The 10,598-nt window shown below is 39.6% G+C and overlaps 1 non-coding gene across 1 annotated transcript; it reads left to right on the top strand.

Annotated features, from left to right (window-relative positions):
* Positions 1-10,525: 10,525 nt before the first annotated feature.
* Positions 10,526-10,598, top strand: TRNAV-CAC (transfer RNA valine (anticodon CAC)). Its single transcript has one exon. It is a non-coding gene; the product is annotated as a tRNA-Val (tRNA).

Genomic DNA, 10,598 nt, shown 5'->3' with positions numbered 1-10,598 from the left:
ATAATTGTGCAGGAGAAGGCAGGCCGTTATGTGGAGTGTTCCTGATTTCCAGGAGGATGTCGGATAAGTCTGAACCATCTTCTAGAGCTTTTTGTAGGGACCTCTTTACGGTTTGTACTGTCCTCTCTACCTGTCCATTGGACTGCGCATGGTATGGACTGCTATGCACAATTTGAATCATGGAGTCGCTAGCAAATTGTTTAAACTCTACTGCTGTAAACGGTGGCCCATTATCCGTCATGATTTTCTCTGGATATCCATGGGTGGCGAATAGTGGTTTTAACAAGGCTATCAGTGATGTAGCCGTAGTAGTGTTCGTTGGAAACACTTCGGGATACTTGCTGTAAAAATCAATGACAATGACGTTTTTCGAGACCAAAGTTGGCAATAATCTATCGCTATGTTTTGCCAGGGTCTCTCTGGGATTGGCATTGGAATAAGAAGTTCCTTGGCGTTGCTGTTCTGGTATTTCTGACAAATTTGGCACCCTTGAACTAGTTCTTCTATTTGTTTTGTCATCCTTGGCTCTTGTTTTACAGGCCACTATTCCTTGGTGTGCGGAGTGTATTGCTGCCAAGACTTTACTACGCTCCGCCAGAGGTATTATCAATCTGTCTCCTCTATATAAAAGTCCATTATCAACGTGAATTTCTGTTCTTATTTGAAAATATGGTTGTACGCTATTCGGTAGATCCCTTTGTTTATCTGGCCACCCTTCCTGTGTTGCCTTCACTATGTGCTGTAAAGTATTGTCTGCTGCGGTTGATTCCCGTAGCTCTCGCAATTGGTCTGGAGTGGCATTTAGTGTCGTAGACATGATTAGCAGAGTTTCATCTATATCGCTGGAATAGAACGTGTTCCGTAATTTAGCATCTCTACTCAGTAAGTCCGGTATCTGCAGCTCTTTTCCGGGAACGTATAATAATTCGAATCTATATCTTTGTAGCTTGATTAACATTCGCTGTAAACGTGGTGAGATTGTGTCCAAAGGTTTTTTTGAGAGTCCTATCAATGGGTTGTGATCTGTCAGTGCTGTGAAGGGTCTACCATAAGGTAATAATGGAACCTCGAGCAGCCAAATATCAGAGCTAAAAGCTCTTTTTCGATCTGCGCATAGCGTTTCTGGATTTCCATTAAGGCTGCTGATGCGTAGAGCACTGGTAAATTATCCTGTACAATAACTCCTCCAAGTCCCTTTTGGCTCGCATCCACTGCCAAAACAATTGGTTTTTCTGGGTTAAAATGTTGTAGAGTCGGAGCTTCCACTATTAGCTGTTTAAGTTTGTTAAATTCTGCTTCCGCCTGTTCATCCCACTGCCAATCTACGTCGTGTTTCAGTAGTTGTCGTAGGTATGCGTTATTGGTCGATAAGGCTGGTAGAAATCGAGCCACATACGTGATCATTCCCAGAAATCTTTTTAAGGCTTGTTTATCCCCAGGCGCTGGTACTGATATGATTGCTTCCACTTTTGATTCGTGTAGGTTCAACCCCTCTGCCGATACTTCATATCCCAGGAACGTTACTACTTTTTGGCAAAGCTGCATTTTTTCTAGGCCCAGTTTCAACGAATTTTCTTGGGCCTTCAATAAAACGGCTTCCAGCTTTTTCCCATGTTCTTCGATGGTTTGCGCTCCAAAAATTAGATCGTCATAGTATTCAATTGTGTATGTAAGTTCTGAATAAATTTGATCGAAACGTTGCTGGAAAACCTCTGGATATGCCATATGGCATTCTCAGAAAGCGAAACCTTCCAAATGGAGTTCCCATGGTAAGCAGGTTCATCCAATTCCACTTGCCAGAAGGCGGTCTTTGCATCGATAACTGTATAATAGTTTGACTTTGGAATCCTCGCTAGCACATCCTCTGGAGATGGAAGTTGGTAAACTTCTCGGCGTAGCCATATGTTTAGGGCTCTTGGATCCAAGCAAATTCTTACAGTCCCTTGGGGTTTTGGTATGACCACCATTGGATGCACCCACTCCGTGGGGTCTGTAACACTTTTAAAAATTCCCATGTTTTCCATGAGAATTAGTTGAAGCCTTTCAGCTTCTTTCTGTTGTTGTGGAATTCTTCGGGGGGCGTGTATTACCGGCTCTGCTCCAGATGCTAATTTTACCGTATGTACTCGAGGAAGTTTGCCCAATCCCCTGAAGACATTTACAAAATTTTGGATTATTTTAACTTGGCTGGGAGGCGCTGACAATTGTGTCGGATGTGGAATTCGACCACCATTTCCCTTATGTTGGCTGACATTACATGTGCTAACTGGCTGTTCGTTCGGGGCTTCTTGGACTATGCTTCCCTTATTCGTTTTCGGTTGATCTTGGATACTGTGTACGTTTTGGGTATTTATTGTGAGCTCTCTCCTTACTATTCCTAGTGCGGTACATATTTTGAGGCCTAGGATTGTTGGTGCAGATATGTTGACAATGTAGAACGTTGTGTACACATAATTCCCTCTAAATCCACACTTTAGCCTACATTCTCCGAACAGTTTTAATTCTTCTCCCGAGTAGGTTCTGATCTTAGCTGTAGTTGCCATTATGGGTGCTCTATTCCGCTCCGGTATGATTAGGTATGTATTATAAGACATTACATTTGCTTGTGCCCAGTATCAATCTTCATAGGTAGACGTTCCGTTCAGACATGGGCGCTCTTCTCTCCTTTTGGAGCGAAATGAGCGTTTTGAGAGGAGAGAATCAGAAATTAAACTATTGTGAGTGGAGGGTGAGTGGGAGTGCTAGGCGTTTAACAAAACAATAGGCAAAAAAATGAGTGCAACGTTATAATATCATGAAACATTGGAGTGATTCTCTTGGCCAATTCGAAACACAAATTTTAAAAGAGCGTGAGTTTTTACGGGCGGCGTTGAAGGGGTGTAAAAGGGGGTGAGTTTGAAAACCATATGTTTAGCAATGGCTCGTGATTGTGAGAGGTGAATGGGACGAAAAATGTTTTGGGCGAGGGGGTTCTCTCCTTTAAGCTACGCTTTGGAGAGGAGAGAAAATCAAAAACTTTCCACTGTTTCTGGATGGGGGTTACGGTGACTAGAGAGGGAAATAGAGAAACATGACTGCACTTTGAATTAATAACGGGGATTTTTTTGTAAGCTAAGGTGAAGGTTAGTGATTCATTGAGGACGAGACACGGTTCACGGGTAGTTGCGCGGTTTTCAAAAGAGCGTTTTGGAATAAAGCGGTTCCTAAAACAGCGGTTTGCAAAACCGCGTGGAAGCAAAACCGCGGTTGCTGTTTCCGCGTTTCTCAATACAGCGCTATTTCCCAAAACAGCGGTTGCTGTTTCCGCCCAAACTGTGATTGATTGGGAGGGAAATCTCAATTATATTAAGTATATAGAACAAAGAACAATATTATGCAAAAAGGAGTAATGTTATATCGGAAGTAAATATAAAATATAATTTTTTAGAAAAGGCACATTATTTTGGGAAGTTAATGAAGATAAACAACAAAATTTTGGAAAAGGCGTACTTTCGTACGCTCAAGATATAAACGCTGTAATCAAAATGCACTAAAACGAGAATGGCTATAATGGCAAACGCGCTTATGAAAAAGCCGTTTTGGACAATGCTGTTTTGATAACACGCCCAATCGATAACATACCCGAGACACGGCTCTCTAGGTTTGAACATGCTGTAAACACAAATTGTATTTGACAGGCTACAGTCACGTAGCCTAGTGAAATACGAATGCTTATTGGTTGAGCCAATACGTTGAAATTTTTGAGGAACGTTGCTAGGCTGGTAGTGTGGGAAACGCTGGTGTACAAGATTCAATAGAATAAACGAAATGTGAGAGTTAAGCTGAAAGTTTAGGAAAGAAAATTTTGACACTGACAGTTTCCGCAGCTCTCACCCGTGGTGTGCCTTGACGCGCTCTTTTTTTTTATTGGATGGTACTTAATAAACTTAGTTTTAAATGCCAAAATTAGAAAATAAACCAAGAAACAAAGTTCGATTTAATGTAGGACTTAACAAAACCAAGGTAGAACTTGAGGGGCATCGTCTTGAGGTAAGCTAATCGTTTAAGAATCACTGATTTCCGGAAGTTTCTGGACAAAATAAGTAGACGGTGCTTTACAATACAAGTTCTGATTCTGATTCAACAAATAGTGAAGCTCAAAAGCAGAATTTATAAAAAGTATATATATTTTATGTTGCAATGAGTACTGCCACAATTATTGCAGTGACACGGAGGTTGTGCTAGGCCTAGGTTTTAATCGAATTTATCTTAACGGTAATTTATCTTAATTGAGAATAAGATGAGAGGAGACGTAATAAAACTATGAAATAATGAGTATAGTGAGAGGAGTGGAAAACTTTTAATCTTAATTGAGATGAGAGGAGGTTTAATAAAAATACGAGAGAAAATGCGCGGCGAGAAGAGTGAAACATTTTAAATTTTATCTTAATTGAGATGAGAGGAGGTTTATTAAAACTAAGAGATAAAATGAGCAGTGAGAGGAGTGAAAAACCTTTAGTCTTGATTTAAAAACTTGTAAGTAAGTTCGATACTACTCGATGCCAACTTGGTATCGAGTACCGTTTTTGGGATCCGATACTGGTATCGAGTACTTTCGAAAAATCCGAAGCATCGAGTACTTTATCCCCCTTTCTTTTCCCCCTGGAATCGAAGGAAGGTTTATTTTTGAAACTTGCGGCCAATCATTTGCTTTATATTTTAACACGTGAATTTTTCCCTCGTCGACATAGTTTAGTCTCTATACTCCATCCCTAGTAGAGCTCGGCATTTTCGATCAATTATCCACAAATTGGTGGATAACCGATTATTTATGGACAAATTTGTGGATTATAATACGATTTAACATGTAAGTTCTGTGGATAATTTTCGGGTATGGATAAAGATATAATAAAGTAGATAATTGATCGAAAATGCCGAGCTCTAATCCCTAGAGTAGACTGACGTCAGACGTAGCTTCTTCAACCATAGCCCATTCGATCGCGCACAAAACGACGCATGCTGCTCGTGCTATAGAATCCCGTTACATATATAAGCGCGACTTTTGAAGAAAATTTGGAGTAACCGAAAATTAATATTAAGTTCTATAGGAGGAGGTATGTTTTTTGGCCAGTTCCTTCGTCCTTTTGATACAAACGACCTGAAATTTAACTTAAACGCGTTTCGACGTGTTTTATTATACTTAAAAAGATTCTAGCTTTCTAGAGTGGATATTTTTTTATAAAAATTATTTTCCAAAGTCTAAATGATGTCCAGAAATTTTACTCTGAGGTGTGATACAATCTATTCTATTATATTCCAAAGGATTCAAGCTTTCGTACCGAACTTAAAAGGCGTACAGAAAATTTATGTGAATAGCTCTAACTAAATTAAAATCACATCTTAAAAATTAGATTAAATAAATTTAAATTAAAAGTTAAAATATTGCAGCAATGGTTTTCCGAGAAAAAAAACTAATTACAAAGCTTATTATAATTAAATGCGCAAAATCTATTATAGGTGGCGCTTTAAAAAAAGTACTCGATACTTTGGGTATCGAGTATTTTTTTCTCCGATACCGATACCCGGTATCGAATACAATATTCAGTACTCGATAGCGGTATCGATACCAAAAATCTTCGATACTCCCAGCCCTACTTGTAAGAGACGTGAAAATCACAATGATGTTTTGTTTGGGAAAGGAGGGGAGCTTCCCTGTTTTATGGGTATACATTTGGGAAAGGAGCGAGGTTTACTGGAAAGGCCTACTACGGAAAACCTCTGGAGTGAGCTACTCGTTCCCCGCTAAATAACTTTGAGGAGTGGGAGTGGGAGAGGCGGAGGGTTCACCCATGTCTGGTTCCGTTTCAATTTGGATTTCTTCGACCCATTCCTCTAATCCATTATTGTTGAGGATATTAACTTTTAAAAGCATTCCTAGAAAGAGGGCCTCTTCTCCCACATTAGGTTGTAATGTCATACTTTGATTCATTCGGTTCCAGTCGTGTTTTGAAAGGGTCGAGAGTTCATAGCTAGGGCCGCAATTGGAGTAGGTTGCACTCGCGATTCCACCTTCTATTGGAACTTCTTGCCCTACTGCCCCCTGAGTCTGCCAATGGTTATTCATAATTTGCTCTTGCTCTTGGGTCTCCGCCGGTGAGTCTTCTTGTACTAGGCAGTGGACTGATGGAGATGGTGGGCACATCCTGCTGTAGTGGCCCAATTTGCCACAATTATGGCAAGGTCGACCTTGAGCTGGGCAGAATTGGTAAGAGTGTATTGTGCCGCAGTTAGAACAGCCTTGTCTATTATCTGGTTGGTTTGAAAGCCCTCTCCCGAATTGAGGATGCCTTGGCCATGCCGTATTAGGCCTAATTTGAGGTGAATAGCCACGCGATCTTCCACTCTGTGCGAAATAAGGTGTTGAATGGAATCTAGTTGTTTGGTGGTACGGCCCTTGTCCTCTAAACCGAACCATAGGCCTGTAACTCTGACTTGGTTGCCCTCGTTGGTCTTGTATGGCATGAATTACCGGTATATCATATCCATTAACTTGCTGCAAACCCTTCTTTGAAAATTCCGCTGTTTTACAGATCTAAATTGCCTTCGGTAAATCCAAGTCGTCCGTGTCGAGCAGTTTCTCCCTTACTGTTTGATCTATAATTCCCAATATAATGCGGTCCATTATCAAGCCTTCTTTTAGTGTACCGAATTCACAGTTTGCCGCTTTAGTCCTTAGGCTGGTGACATACTCATCTATGGATTGGCTTGGTTCTTGTTCGTTTTGTTAAATAACTGTCTTTTCACGGTGAGGCTCATATACGGTTTATAATGGCCGTCAAATGCAGTTAGAACATCTGCTGATGTCGGATGGGCCTCGATCTCTAAGTACGTAAAGGAGTTATACAACTCGATTCCTATGTCCCCGATAGTATGGAGTAAAATCGCACGCTGCTGAACAACTGGTTTAGTATCCAATCCGATAGCCGCTGCGTAGTACTGGAATCTCTGTTTCCAACGACGCCATTCCTCAGCCGGATTATAGGCAGGCGCAAAAGGAGGTGGTGGTTTATAGACTGTTGCAATCATTATGTCGACGTCCGCCGTACGAACAACAGGTTGAAGTAAATTATGATGCAATGGATGATGCTGAATTCTTCCTCCTACTTGTCTGATGCCGAAATTCTCACGTTGACTTCTTAAGCCTCGGTCGGTAGGCGTATTCTTTAATTTACAATTTTCCCTCGCTGTACACACGTATGATGGGATTTTTAGGCACTTCTGACACCATGTAGTGTTTATTCTAATTACTCTCTATTCTAGTTCTATAATTAATAACTCTCTTCACTTTCGTTAACAATCTTTATTCGGTTTAAAACATTACTATCTCTCTCAAGATCGAGTCGAAGACTGTCGTCTCCTGATCCCGATTCCCCCTTCCTCTTTAGTTTCATGAATCGGTTCAGTTCAGTTCTACATTATTAATTTCGGTACCAGATCCAAGAATCCCACACTTCCGAAAAAGAGAGGTAGAACCAAAAGGGCTGTAAAGTTGAACCCATTAAGCCATGAAGAAGGAAGAAAGGTGCTTTCAGAAGCAGTGCCTCTTAGCTCAGTTAGCTGCAAAAGTAGTGGGTTTATGGAAGGGGTAGTAACAAATGGAGTTTCTTTCTTTTATTTATTTATAAAGATGGACCGATACCAATATATCAGATTAAGCCAAATATCGGTGTCGGCCCATCTCTATAGATGTTTCGATACCGATATATATATATATATCTGTTAGCCAAATATTGGTACCGATATTGGTATTGGCCCATCTCTATTTATATTATATGTTATTGTTCGCTTTTATTGTGAAAATATCTTTAACTGTCCAAACTGCAGAAAATCAATGTTATAAATTTGTCAACGGATTAGCTCAGGCAAATAGTTACGAAGGTTCAGGAATCCTACCCAAACAAAGATATCCGTGGATTTTTGGAAACCCTAGTGTAAATAATATATCAGAAGCTGGAGAGCTCTTCCAATCCGTTAAAAATTTCATAGTGCCCCAACCGAAGAGGAGGTGCCAATTCCCAATGATTTTGTTCCTAGCCCTGCTGGGGGAAACTTTTCAGGCTGCCTTAAATGTGATAAGTGTAGGGAGATGCCAACTCCTAATGAAAGGAAATTTTGCTCGAGGAGAAGGGGCATGGGATGTATAACAGACCATCCAAAGTATGATAACATAATTTTAAACAGAGAAGTGTTAGAAATCCAAATGGAAATGCGACAAAATTCATTGCACCTTCTCCTCGAGGATGGGGATGGAAATAAGAGGTACCGCAATGCTGGCTACAGACAATATACTTATTGGCAATGGGGCAGATTAGCTCAGGGTAATCGGAGAGTTATTCCTTCCTGCGTGGTTTGGAAAATTCGCACCACATATCCCAACCCTAACGGAACCTACACAGGCTACAAAGCTAATCGCTTGCTATAAATGCTTTTCTTTCTTAATTGTAAAATTTTTCCTTAAAAGCAAAATTAAGCTTTGTTCATTCACAAGGATCGCTAATAGTTTTCTTTTAGTAGTTTTCCAAATTTTGTAAATTTCTTTCTTAATTGTAAAATGTTTCTTAATAAGTAAAATTAAGCTTCGTCCATTCACAAATTTCTTGGGCATATCTTACTGCATTGTTTACTAATTCTCCCCTTTTATCAGTTAAAATGCTGTTAAAGCCCCGACTTTAGTGTTACATTGCTCGATATTCAATCCTTTGGTTTGGAGGTATGACTGTGTGTCTTTAATTTCTACAAGGAGAGGGGCCCACACGCCAAGAAAGCACAAAAACGAAAACGATTGTAATGAGAAAAATAAAATATAAATTTAGTTTTTTAAAACTTTAGCCAACTCTGTTTTGAATTTGGTTTTTGAGTCCATATCTTTTAAATATTGGGGTAACTTATTCCAAAACGCTATACCACGAAAATTTTCACTTTTTTACGTAATACTTGTTCTTCCACATGGAAATTATTGTCACTAGATCTGGTTGAATAATTATGTATATTTCCGTTTTCTTAATAAAAAAATGTTGGCTGGAGTTTTCCCTTTACTGATCTGAAACATTGTTTTCAGAGGATTATTCTTATAGAGTTCTGCAAGTGATAATCGGGTAAGGTTATTTTCTACTTCACCAGTTAAACTTTCTAAAGCAGTTAAATTTTCGTGTAGTTATTCTTAACAACACTCACTGCATCTCCCCGCGCAGTCCATAGAGTTTCTTCAATACGTTTCACACTTTGTCCAGTGGTTGAAATCAGAATATCCCAGCGATGATTTGAGGAAGAAAAATAAGTGTAAACACGCTCTAAGGTTCAAAAAAAGGTAACAGAATCCACAGCTACAGAAGCCGCGTGAACACCCGCCAAATTCAGCGAGTGATTTGTACACTCGATAAATTCAGCTTTTCCATTAATTTCCTTGATGCGTTTTTGAACGCCAGTATGTTGACCAGCCATGACAGCTGCATTATCGTATGCTTGTCCTCTACAATTTTGAATATCAATTCAGTCTTTTTGTAGTTTTTGCAAAATCATTCTTGAAATATTCTCGGCTGTTTTACTTTTGTTTCAATGAAATCAACAATCGACTCCACTACCTTAACTTCATTTCCAACAATCATGCCATAGCGTAAAACTTGGCTCGTTTGATCCATATGAGAAGTATCAGGGGTGCTGTCGAACATCATTGAAAAATACTTGGCTTCCTTAACTTGTTCGATAAATTTGCTTTTTACTTGTTCTCCCAAAATTTCGATGAATTCGTTTTGAATTGTTGGCGACAAATTGAAATAAGATTTGGCATACTTTTTCCCCAGATTGATTCTCAGAATATGTTCACGTAGCACTGGGTCGTACTTCGTCAACAAATGGACTACTTACAAAAAATTTCCTCTATTTCCCGATGATGATTGAGCTTCATCTACATTCATTACTTCTCGGTAGCCTCGTAAAGCCAAATTTTGTTTAGCGAGGAAACGAATGATATCTAACAGTCTTGAAAGTATCGCCCTCCACTTCTGTACTTCTGTTTGTATTCTACAGGGCCGGTAGGCCCTTGTAGATATGACTTGATACCGTTCTGTAACGTTAAAGTAAAATTCACCCGCTTTTGCTAATTTCCTATGGAGATTAACATGGGTTTTTCGTGATTTTTCCCCACCGATAACTTAAAAACTAGAGCGAAGATACTTTTCGGAATTATCTTAAATTAACAATTACGTATTCAGGGTGTGCTATCAGCCAGTTTGATCAAAACAATTAAGTCTAAGTATGTTAATTTTACTTAATTACAGAAGTACGGCTTTGACCATCGTGATTGGACATAATAATTAGCTAGATCTTTTGGAAAACTCAGTGTTATTACGTATCTGTAGTGTGGTGGTTATCACGTCCGCTTCACACGTGGAAGGTCCCAGGTTCGAGCCCTGGTAGATAGATGTATTGACCATTGTGATTGGACATAAGAATTAGCTAGATCTCTTGGAAAACTCAGTATTACCACGTATCTATGGTGTAGTGGTTATCACGTCCGCTTCACACGCGGAAGATCCCAGGTTCATGCCCTGGTAGATACA

The sequence above is a fragment of the Phalangium opilio genome, unplaced genomic scaffold, assembly GCF_054372755.1.
Source record: "Phalangium opilio isolate 3A_F unplaced genomic scaffold, DU_Popi_V2 ptg000040l_1, whole genome shotgun sequence".
NCBI classification, from domain to species: domain Eukaryota; kingdom Metazoa; phylum Arthropoda; class Arachnida; order Opiliones; family Phalangiidae; genus Phalangium; species Phalangium opilio.
The sequence above is the reverse complement of the archived record's forward strand: the minus strand, read 5'-3'. Positions and strand labels throughout refer to the sequence as shown.